Source organism: Notamacropus eugenii, chromosome 2 (genome assembly GCF_028372415.1).
Source record: "Notamacropus eugenii isolate mMacEug1 chromosome 2, mMacEug1.pri_v2, whole genome shotgun sequence".
Lineage (NCBI taxonomy): Eukaryota > Metazoa > Chordata > Mammalia > Diprotodontia > Macropodidae > Notamacropus > Notamacropus eugenii.
The window spans coordinates 308293335-308305594 of record NC_092873.1 but is presented as its reverse complement, the minus strand read 5'-3'; positions in this window follow the sequence as shown (position 1 = coordinate 308305594).

Genomic DNA, 12260 nt, shown 5'->3' with positions numbered 1-12260 from the left:
ACTCAAGAAGGTGTGGGAGGTTTCCAGATCTGATGGCCTCATCCCTCAGCTATTCTCCTGGGGCTGTCCCATCCTGGTCACCAAACATCTGACCAGTGTGAATCCATCTAAGCAAATACCTGACAGTTGTCCCCTCCTGTATCCATATTTGAATGAATGAATGAATGAATCCTAGGAGCACAGAAGGTCAATCTTAGATTGACCATCTAATCTCATCACTTTTCAGGGGGAGAAAACAGAGATTTAAAGAGGTTGGGTGATTTAATCAACATTCCAGAGATTATTAATGGCAGAAAAGAGACTTGCAGCCCTGGTACCCTCACCTCCAGACCAGCATTCTTTGCACTATTTCATGTTTGTCTCTCATTTCCCAGTGTTACACTTCTACCAACAACTTCATTCCCAGAGAATCATCATTGGAATCAGATGCTTGATCACCTTAGGTCAGCTGATCTCTCTAGGTTCGAAGGGATATGAGGAAGAGTCACCTAGAGAACAGAGAGGCAAAATTTCTGGGTTCTGTCTCCAGTTCTGCCCTCACTTTGCCAGTTAAACTTGGACAAAATCCCCCTCTGGCAAATGAACAGAATCATCGTTCCAGCTCAACTTCCCTCAGAGAGGAACTCAATCAAATGAGGTGTTTAAGTCTCCAGAATTGTAGATTCAGACCTAGAAGGGGCCTTAGAGATCATCCAGCCCAATCTCATCATTTTACATATTTGAAAACCTAGGGCTAGAGAAGTCAAGAGGCTTATTCAAAGACAAATGAATAGCAAATAGAACCAGGATCTGAACTCAAGACTCCAAATCCAGTCTTCTTTCCACTGCATGGAACTACTTCCCAAGTTAGATATGTGTCATGATCACAATTAGGTAGTGACACCCTCACCCTAAGGGCTGAGACCTGTCCCTAGAGGGGTCAACCTACCACTGCTCTTTCCCCTCCCTGGAGCAAGAACACAAGGCAGGATTCCCCATTCTCTCACTCTTGAGGACCATCTCTGGCTCTTGGTAGGTTCTCTGAGGTCTTGCTGCTAAGAAGTTAGCAGGAAGTGGAGATGACTTACAACCAATGTGATTAAAGGGTCTGTTCTCATAGTCCCAGCCTTGGTTCTCTGAGGGTCTGATAGACACCTCGCTGTGTGAAGATTGAAAACTGATAAGCCGTGAGCCAGTCGTCCTCTCCTGCCTCCCGGGTGTCCTGCAAAGTCATCACTTCGGAGCGGGAGCCAGTGCTGCTGCCATCTAATTAGCCATTGAAGTAACGAGGGCCCTGGCAGTTCCCAAGCATCCCAGGAGCGCAGGCTGCCCCCACCGCCGTTCTAGGACATTAGCTTCCTATTAGGAGATATTTCACAGACGTAAACACAAACATAGCCCTGGGAGAAGGATTGGTTTGGGGGAAGGGAGGGGAGAACAGGAGGAGGAAGAGAGAGCAGGGAGCCTTTGGGGAAGGAAAAGGATGCTACTGGAGTTCTTTATTAATTCTATAATTAATTCACTCGACACTGTAGCAGGGAGACAGAGACTGGGAATTGAGAGAGAAGAGGAGTTACGGGCTTGGGGGAGAGGCCATGTACACAGTGGAATTAAAGTTGGGGAGACATGGAGTTGGTTAAAGGCAATCTGTGGTATCTGGGACAAGAGGGGGAAATAAAGTGTTATGGAAGAAAGGTCCCTGAAAATAACAACAGAATTCCAAAAAAAGGTGGGTTTTGTCCATTTGTATAATAAACCAGAGAATACTCAATAATAAAAGAAAACAGCAAGATAGTGACTTCATCATTTTAGGGTCCTTGTCCTGAACCCATCATCCTCATCATCATCAACAGCACCATCATCATCATCATCATCATCATCATCATCATCATCATCATCATCCCCTCAGCGCCTGGCTCACAGCAGGAGTTTAATAAATACTTGTTGTTGCTTGCTTTTCTCCTTGTATCCCCAGCATTTCGCTGGGTGTTTTGCACGTGGTGAGCCTGTTAATAAATACTTGCTGGCTGATTGATTGTCAGAAGAACATAAGATTATTAGATAAAAAAGAATGACAGTACTAGCATCTGACATTTATGTAGCACTTCGAGGTTTGCAAGTTGCCTTACCTACATTATTTTATTTGAGCAACAACCCTTACGAGGCAGATGCTTCTGCTTCTTGTCATTCGGTCATTTTTCAGTCATGTCTAAAACTCCATGATCCCATTTGAGATTTTCTTGACAAAGATATTGAAGTGGTCTGCCATTTCTTTCTCCAGCTCATTTTGCAGATAAGGAAACTGAGGCAAACAAGGTTAAGTGACTTGCCCAGGGTCACACAGCTACTGTCTGAGGCCAGATTTAAACTCAGGAAGATGAGTCTGAGGTAAATGTTATGAGTCCTCTTTTTACAGATAAGCAAACTGAGGTTCAGAAAAATTTTCTGACTATTGCAAAGTCACTCAGCTAGTAAGTATCAGAAACAGGTCTTTCTGACTCCAAGCACTATACTTTGCACACTATGCCAGTCTATCTGACACACAGAGGGGATTATCATATGGCGAAGGGATGCAATGTGGAGGGGAGTAAGTGATATGAGAGGGAAGGGTATGATAGAAGGCAGGGGTATGGCCTGGGGAGGAAGCATGAAATGGAGAAGAGGTATGGTATAAAGGACATGGGTGTTATATGGGATGGGGTGTGATATGGAGGCAGGGTGTATCTAGGTGAGAAGGTAACACCAGGACTGTGGTAAATGAGGAATAAAGAGGGGAAATGAGGTATAGAAGAGGGGTAGCCATTTCTTTTTTGTGGAAACAATCCAAGTTTGTACTTTGTCCAACTTATTGTCCTACTCTGTCACTTGGTCTTGTGGTATGGAATAGACACAGCTTCCCTCCTTCTCTCCCTTCCTTCCTCTGTTTTTTTCTTTGCCAAGTCCAGAGCTTCACAATCTCACAGAGGTGGAAACAGGGGAGGGGGAACCCAATGAGAGTTTATGCTTGGAATACTTGGCCAATAGAGCCTAGGAAGGGTGTGACAGGAAACGAAGCCCTCTGATGGGTGCTCAAAGAAGGAGAAAGTGAGGAAGAGGGACAGGGTCCCCAGAGGACCACATTGAAAAAGGAAATCAAGCTGCCAGCGGGATACAAAATGCTGCTGTTTCCTTCCCAAAACAATCCCCACTCTCATCTCTTCAAGCAGAAGAGCTATGGAAGTACTGAGTGGATTGACTCCCCCTTGAAGTCAAACAAATGTTTCCTTCTTGTTAGGAGAGATTGAAGGCCAGAGGAAGGAGCAGCTGACAGCCAGGGTCCCATCATTCTGCTACTCTGAAGGAAGGAGATAGAAAACACAGGTGCACACCAAGCGAAGCATGCTGAACACACTCAAAAATAGTCAATTACATACACAGAAGCAGGTACAAACAAATGCACACGTGAACTCAGTGTCCTCCGAGGTGCCCAAGGACACTTGGACTTGACAAGGTGAGAGATCAGTCCTGCAATCAATAAAATGAGGAGGCTTGTCCCAGTGAGCTGTACTGAACAGGTGGAGAAGGTAGCATCAGGGAGCAAGGAGATCTGTTTCAGCACCTATTTCCATTTGGTTGCTCAGTTCCTTTGCCCCTGTCAAAGGATTTCCAAGAGCTTTATTCATTTCTTCATTAATTCTACATTAATTCATTCTACACGGTAGCAGGGAGACAAAGGGGTAGGACTTGGAAGGGGGAAAGAGTCATGCATGTGGGGAGGGCATGTACTCAATGGAATTAAAGGAGGGGGCACATGAAATTAGTGAAAGGCAATCTGGTGTCTGGGGCACAGCTAATTACTCATCACTTCTTTTCTCTGTCGCATCAGCATGGGTGCAAATGAAATGCTCCTTCTCTACAGCTGTAACCAAAGCATTGTAGGCAAGCCCAGATGGGGTCTTTCCCATAGAACACAGAACCTTAGAGCTAGAAAAGACCTTAGCCATCATCCATTCTATTCTTTTCTCTTTCCTTTAGCTAAGGAGAAAAGGGAAGCCCAAAGAGAGAAAGTGACTTACTCTAAGTCATACAGCTGGTAAAAGCTAAGTCTGGAACTCAAGGTTTTCTTTTCCTGGTTAATAACAATAATAATCTGATATGGAAATGTTTTGCATGATTTTGCATGTATAACTGATACCATATTGCTTGCCTTCTCAGGAGGTGGGGGGGGGGGAAGGAGAAAGAGAATTTGGAATCGAAAATTTAAAAAGAATGTTATAAATAATTTTTTAACAAACAATAACAATCTTGAAAGTTTTCCAGAAATAGGAACTGGATAATTTCTAAAGTCCTAACCAGCTCTAAATAGTCTGAATTTATGAGCTGCCCTTTGTGACATCTTTCTCACAGGTCAGGGATGAAACAGAAACTCACTAAGCTTCCCTTTACCAACAGAGTAGAGCTAGCAGCTTTCATCCCTCCTCTGATTCATTCCCCTGGCCAGCTTTCCAGTGAGTACACATTATGAGGGGAACTGAGTGGGAGAATATGAAAAGTTCAATGCACATCATCACCATGGTACAATCAATGAGTCAACAAGCATGTAGCAAGCATCTGTGTCAGGCACTGTTCCAGGCAACCGGCAAAGACAAAAATGAAATACTCCCTGCCCCCAAGGAGCTTATCTTCTATAGAGGAGACAATATGTCCACAGGTATATATACACACACATAAGTGCACACACAAGTACACAAATATACACATACACACACATACACACACATGCACACAGAAGCATCTCTACTGAGACTGAAACTTGAGACAAAAAATATACCAAGATTCCCGATTCAGGTCCCTCCCCCGCTGCCTGCACTGGGATCCTCTTCAGTTCTAAACAAGGCTGTTGCAATACGCAATGTTTCCCTCACTTGAAGAACGTTCTGGGTTATTATCTAGTTCAAACAGTCTCTCCACAACTGGCAGACAATCTTTTCTCCTCTAAGTCTGCTTAGCTAATTGCCCATCATTTCTTTTGTCCTGCTCATCAGAGAGTCAAACTAATTCTCCTATGTGCAATAGATGATTTCTACACATAAATATACATGTATACATTCATACAAATATAAATTCAAAATAATTCAAGAAAGCACTAACAGCTGGGGGCAGGGTCCAATTCAGGAAAAACTGCAAGGAGACTGTCACACTTGGCATGAATTTTCAAAGAAACCAGAGATTCTAAGAGGTGGAAGTGAGAAGGGGGTACAATCTGTGCCTCCTATGTTCCCCCAAAAGGCAGGAGATGAAATGAAGTATATGAGGAACAGTGAAAAGATAAATTTCCCCAGATCATAGAGTACATGAAGGAAATAAATAAGTATGATAAGGCTGAAAAGGTAGAATGGATCCAGATTGTAAAGGTAGGGCAGTACGGTGGATAGAATGTTAAAGGGAGAGTTAAGAGGAGCTGAGTTCAATTCTTGATTCAGACACTTTCCAGCTCAGTGATCCTGGGCAAATCACTTAACCTGCCTCACTGTGCTCTTCTGTTAAATGGGGTTCATAATAGTATCTAACTCATAGGCTTGTGAGGAGATAAGTAAAGTGCTTTGCAAACTTTAACTCATTATATAAACACCCGCTATTGTTACCACTACTAAATGTCCAACAGAAAAGTTTATATTTGTATTTTATTTTAAATTTATTTTATTTTATTATTTATATGTTTATATTTTATCCTAGTGAAAAAACTTAAAAGAGTAAGTCTTGCTGATAGGGGATTGGAGTGGGGAAAACAGCACATAGCTCTTAATCTTGTCCTCAGTAAACGTATTTGGGAGTCACTCCTGTGTCTTTTGTAGCACAGCCTCCCGAAGGAGCTGATCCCCTTCTTTAAGAGGTGAATGAAACAAATGTCCCTTCCATCCCTACGAAGTCACCTTCCCACTGGCTTTGCTCAGGTCCTCCCAGCCAGGTGAGGAAATAGCCAGCCTCTCTCCAGCTTCCTGTCCTCCCTCTCAGCCTGTTTCTTGGCTCTGATCCCAGCATTGCTCCCAGCTCCCATTCCCAATGGTCCTTGCTCCCAGGCTCAGCTTCTGACTCCTGCTCCTAGGTTTGGTTGCCAGCCTCTGCCCTTGGCCTCTATCCCTGACTTCACCTCATTTCTTCCTGGAACTGGTGAGAAATTCTCGATGCCTCCCCGAGCCATTTTCAAACCATAATTAATTGTGCAGTAACGAGGATCTAATTGCCTTCCCCTTCCAGTGCCCAGAGATGATGGGGGTATACCTGGAAGAAGGTGTGTTCAGACAACAAGTTAATTAACACTCTGAACAAAGAGGCTAATTACATTGTTGCGATTCTCAGGAAGCTTTGAGGGAACTGTAGTCTGCCTGGGGCTGCTTGGAAGAAATTCTAGACTCCGGGGGCCAATTCCCACTCACTGGTGGGAAGCTACAATGATAACAGAATTTCATTCATACAAACTAAAGTTCTTTAAACTTCTTACCTAAGGCCCTGAGCATCAGAGGTTTCTCTCCTCCCGTGTTAGGATGCATCGGTTGATTGGTGAGTCAATGCTTCCAAGTCAGGAAAGGCAGCAGGAGACAGAGAGGTAGGTTGGAAAGAAGCCTGAATTTTAAGTCTGGCCCTGACATTTAACTCGGCTCAGAGACTCAGTTTCTCCTGTTAAAGGATGGAGTGGGACCACGGGGCTAAGCATTCTTGCAGAGCTAAACCTATATATCCTCATAAGAGCCCAATTGTTTGAGCTCTGGGTTTCTTCCAACACTGTCCACATAGAAAGACGTTCAGAGGATGGGAGATTAGACCATCTAGTCCAACCCCCTCTTTTTGTAGATGAGGAAACTGAGGTCTGGAGAAATTAAACAACTTTGACCAAAGTCAAACAGGAAGAATTTGAAACTGGGTCTTCAGAGAATTTGAGGATGAGAAGAGGTCTCCAGAGCTATTCCTGGGACCTATTCACTGTCTAAAGATGAAGATGAGTATTCTCGTTCCAGTTCCATAAGTAAAGAGCCCTTTCAACCGTGCCCAACTGTATTAAAGTCTCAAACTTCTGTCAAGTCCTGGATAAACCAAAGCCATAAATTGAGGAATAAAACATCTTTAATTGAGATAACAGGGTAGCAAATCTGCCCCCCTGGGGGTTGTACAGTAGATTTCCCAAATCAAAGACCTGTGCAAAAACGTATACTTTCAGGAGAGGGAAAGGAAGTAGTATAAGGTAGCAAGGCTTTGTCATGAGACCCCAATGGCCATTGACAATCCAGGCAAGGAAAGCCACATCATTCTGGCTGTTTTGCCCTTCATGCCATGAATCCCAATGGAAGGGGGCAAGGACATTAGAAGCTGAGATCCAGCTTGAATTGGGCTCCTCTACAAGGCCAATACCTGGGTGGGGGAACCTAGGGTATGATTCAGCTCAAGTTAATTAGGAATAAATATCTTAAGAGTAGAAATGTAAGAATGATATTGAAATTCTAACATTGCGAGGATTATTTAAGGGAGTTACAGTCCATATTACATTTGGTATTAACAACTTCTACCTTTATATTTAATTATATATACATAAATACTATTTATTTATATTAATATTATAATATATATGTGGTATATGTATTATATTCTATGCAATATAATAATATCTAAAATAATTAATTATATATTAAACAATTAAAATATATGATTTATAATTATATTAATAATTTTCTGTCACTTCCATCAAAACAGCCAGACTCTACAACATGTTCAATTTCCTCAGCCATTATCTCCTCATTTCAAGTAAAAATCTTTCCATTTTCTGAATTAATATGGCCCTTGTAGTCCACAATACATCAGGCTTCCCTAGGTCCTTGTCTATTATTAATCTCAAATGGTTTTAGCCATCTCTAGACCTTCAGCTCCTTGAGGGTAGGGAGCAAATCTTATGCATGGCTGAACATCTCACAGCACCTAGCATCAGGAAACATAGTAGCTGAACAGAAGCGACCTCTGAAAACCCAGAAACTTATAGAGCATAAAGAACTAATAATCAGATATTAAACTAACTCTTAAAAGGCAATCTCTTTCTAAAGTACTAACAGGTCTCTTGAGTGAATTAGAAAGCTAGCAACAGCCATTGGCCAAAGAATGATTGTCCATGCTTCTGTGGTCTTTAAAAATCAGTAGAACAGTTTGGTAAAGAAGTCATTTTCAGTGCGTCTAGACACAAACCAGACAGGAGGAGGAACCCAGCTCCTGATGAGATCCTAGAAGACACTGGGAGCTAGAAAAAGGGAGACGGGGAGCAGCTTCTTTGAGCTAGGGGAACGCATTCACCAACAAGGGGAGGAGTGGGGGAGTGGAGCAGACAACTGGAAACAAAATTGTGTGGGCTAAAGAGGTACCAGGGATGTCTGGACAGACATCCTTCAGATCTACAGTAGTAGTAATTCTATATTTCTCCCTTTGAGCTCCGGGAGCTTGAAACCTTTCTCTCTGGACATAGGGGAAGTCTACTCATTTTTCATTGTATTCAAACATTTACTTTGTCTTTATAAACAATGTTAACCACAGGCATTTGCTAGTCTAGAATACTTAAGAGGAGGTAATTGAGTGGGAGCATCCCTAGAGAAAAGAGAGATAGATTTGATACTAAAGTATTTTGCCAGAACACTCACTGTCCCTTGCTGGGGGTTCAGAGCTAAAAATGTGAAGGAATTATAGATCGTTTTGTTTCAATTTCCCAGAGCAGAGAAGGTGTGTTTATACCAGGAAATCTATATAGGCAATGAGTGAGGAGGCGGGGTAAGGGGGAATTCAATAGTAGATAAACAGCAATAAACTGCAGTAGGAACTTAGGAAAAGATGAGTGAATTAAATGAATGAATGGAGTAAATAAAAAAGCTTTTGTTGTTGATTAGGACACATTCTTATGACACATCAGCAGAGGGGAGAATTTGGAAGAACCACAGGATCCTGAAGCAATTTTTCACAAATTATCCCAAAGCTGCATAATCATAGCTAACTCGGGATGTCGAGACAAGGTTCCTTGTGCTCTCTCAATGCTCCATCTCTCTGTCTCCTCTCCTAAGGACCTTTCAGATCTTTGCCCATAGCATGGAAGCATCCTGTCAAACTCCACATTCACTGGTGTTGGATTTGTGGGTGTTGATGGGGCATTTTTTGAGGACTTGGCCAGATCGAGACCACATATTGGTGATGCAAGATCACCATCATGTTACTGGGGGATAAAAGGCAGCGTGGCGGCAATGGCTAAAGCACTAGACTCAAGGACAAAAGGATCAGAGTTGGAGTCCTACCTCAGATACTTAGTAGTTGTGTGACCTTGGATGAATTATTCAAACTCCATAATGTTTCAGTTTCCTCATCTGTAAAATGGGCAAAATAATAATAATTCCAACTTTTTTTTGATAGGGATGGAAGGAGACCTTATGCACTTTTAGCCTCCCCCTCTCTATATTCCATCTCTAATTATTTTCTATTAGGCTGACTGAGTTAGAGCTTTCTCTTTAAAAAATACATCTTTATTCTCATCTGTTCTTACGTCGCCTATATGGAAGCATATTTTAAAACTTTTTAATTCAACTGAAAATAATAAGAAATATTTTCTGTAGCCTAAAATTTTTCCAGACTTTTCTCTTCAGAAAAAAATGTATAAAAAGTCAAGAACCAAGGTTAAGGTCCACAGAAATGGGTTAAGGATGGAAACTAAACTTAACTCTGGTCTAGTTAACGTTATTGTCTTCCCCATCCCCTGAAGTGATTGGTGCCAGGACCCACCTAAAGGCAGTGTTCTCTTTTCTGTTCAAGGATTAAGATATTGATCACTGAGAGAAAAGTCCCCTCAGTCCTTGAGGGGAGTGGTCATGGAAGGAATTAAGCAATTCTAGTTGCCAAGGAAATGACTATTATCCTGGAATGTTAACCCCAAATTGTATTTTAACATATTATAACCTTCTTCTTGTTCAAGATTTGTGTAATGTTACCTCAGATTGTCTTAAGGTAGATAGAAGTCCAAGGGCATAGGGGAACTATGCCAGATTGGACATTCTTTAAGGGAGAATGTTGCATTTAGAATAAAATTAAAGTAAATGGTTTTCTGGCAGACTTATACCTAAGACACAAAGTACAGTACTAATATTTTTGACACCTACATTTCCCACTGTATTCCTTCTTTCCTCTTCTAGAGTCACCCTTTATAATATTAAAAAAAAAAAAGTCCATTTCCCAATTGATAAATAGTCAAAGGACATTAACAGGCAGTTTTCAAAGGAAGAAATTAAAGCTATCTATAGTCATATGACAAAGTGCTCTAAATCACTATTGATTAGAGAGATGCAAATCAAAACAACTCTTGAGGTACCACATCATAACTATCAAATTGGCTAACATGACCCAACAGAAAGAAGATAAACGCTGAAGAATGTGTGGTAGAGTTAGAACACTAATACATTGTTGGTGGAGCTGTGAACTGATCCAACCATTCTGGAGAGCAATTTGGAACTATGCCCAAAGGGCTATAAAAAATGCGTATACCCTTTGACCCAGCAATATCGCTGAATCCCAAAGAGATCATGAAAATGGGAAAAGGTCCCACATACAAAAATATTTATAGCAGCTCTCTTTGTAGTGGCCAAGAACTGGAAATCAAAGGGATGCCCATCAATTGGGGAATGGCTAAACAAGTTGTAGTATATGAATGTCATGGAATACTATTGCGCTATAAGAAATGATGAATAGGAAGACTTCAGAGAGGTCTAGAAGGACATGCATGAACTGATGTTGAGTGCAATGAGCAGAACCAGGATAACATTGTACACGGCAACAGTGCAAGGACTGTTTCTGATAGACTCAGCCCTTCACAGCAATGCAAGGACCTAAAACATTCCCAAAGGACTCGAGGCAAAATGTCATCCACATTCAGAGAAAAAACTATGGAAGTGGATCACAGAATGAAGCAGGCTATTTTCTATTGTGTTATATTTTGTTTGGGTTTGGGTTTTTTCATGGTTTCTCCCACTTGTGTTAATTCTTCTGTGCAACATGGCGAATGTGAAAATGTATTTAGTAAGAATGTATGGGTAGAACCCATATAAGATTGTACGCCATCTCAGGGAAGGAGGATGAAGGGAGGGGGAGAAAATTAAGACTTATGGAAGTGATTGTTGAAAACCAAAAACAAATAAATTAATTTATATTTTTTAAAAAGTTCAGCAAAACTGACCAATATATATAAAAAAAATTCCCCATAATTCCACACCTCTGCAAAGAAGAGAGAGGAGGAGGGATTTCTTGTATTTGTGCTTTGGGGTCATGTTTGATCATTAATATTTATATCATAAATATTAACATATTTATTTATATATCCAGGTCTTCCATTTTGACTGTTCCTTCTGTTCACATTGTTGCACTCACTATGTTGTCTCAATGGTTCTGCTTACTTCTCTTAGTATCAGCTCATAAAAACCTTCCTATTCTTCTCTATATTTATCACATTCAACATTTCTTATGACACAATAAGATCAGGAAGGACTTCCTAATGGGCAACAATGCTAAGTTTCATAGCTTTTTTTCTCATTTTCCCTGAATAAGAAGCTCAAATCAGAATAATGGCTATTTAAATACATTTCTGAAGTTAAGTAACAAAAGAATGGAGAAGGGGAGAATCCAGTAGTGCTAGAGGAAGGAAAAGAAGAAGCTACAGGCTTTAAGCATGGTTGAGGAGAGTGTGGTCAGCACAGGCCCCAGGAGAATTAGAGCCCCTTCCCAGGGGCTTTCAGGAAAACTATTTGCCCTTCCTAGGGAATAGTAATGGCCAAAGAAAATCCTGTGCATAGGCCCAGCATTATAGGATCAGTGAAAAACAACAGACCCAGAAGTCATGGTACCTTGGAAAGAATGACAGATTTGGTATCAGAGTAGGGTTCAAATACTAGCTCAGCCATATATTGCTTGAGTGTCCTTGAGGGAATCACTTAATCCCTCTGGGTCTCAGTTTCTTCATCTATAAAGTGAAGAGGTTGGATCAGTCAAACTCCAATGTCCCTTCTAGCTCTAAATTCTAGTTCAATTACCTTATTTTGTAGATAAGGTAAGTGACTTTCCCAAGGTGACGCAGCTAGTCGGTTACAAAACTTGGATTTAGATTCAAATTCCATTACCCCAAGTTCCATGTTTTTTCCACTACACCAAGCTATTGCCCTAATAATACCTCATATTTTTCATAGCCTTGTAAGGCTAACAAAGCACTTTGACTCTGTTATCTCCTTAGGGCTTCTCAACAA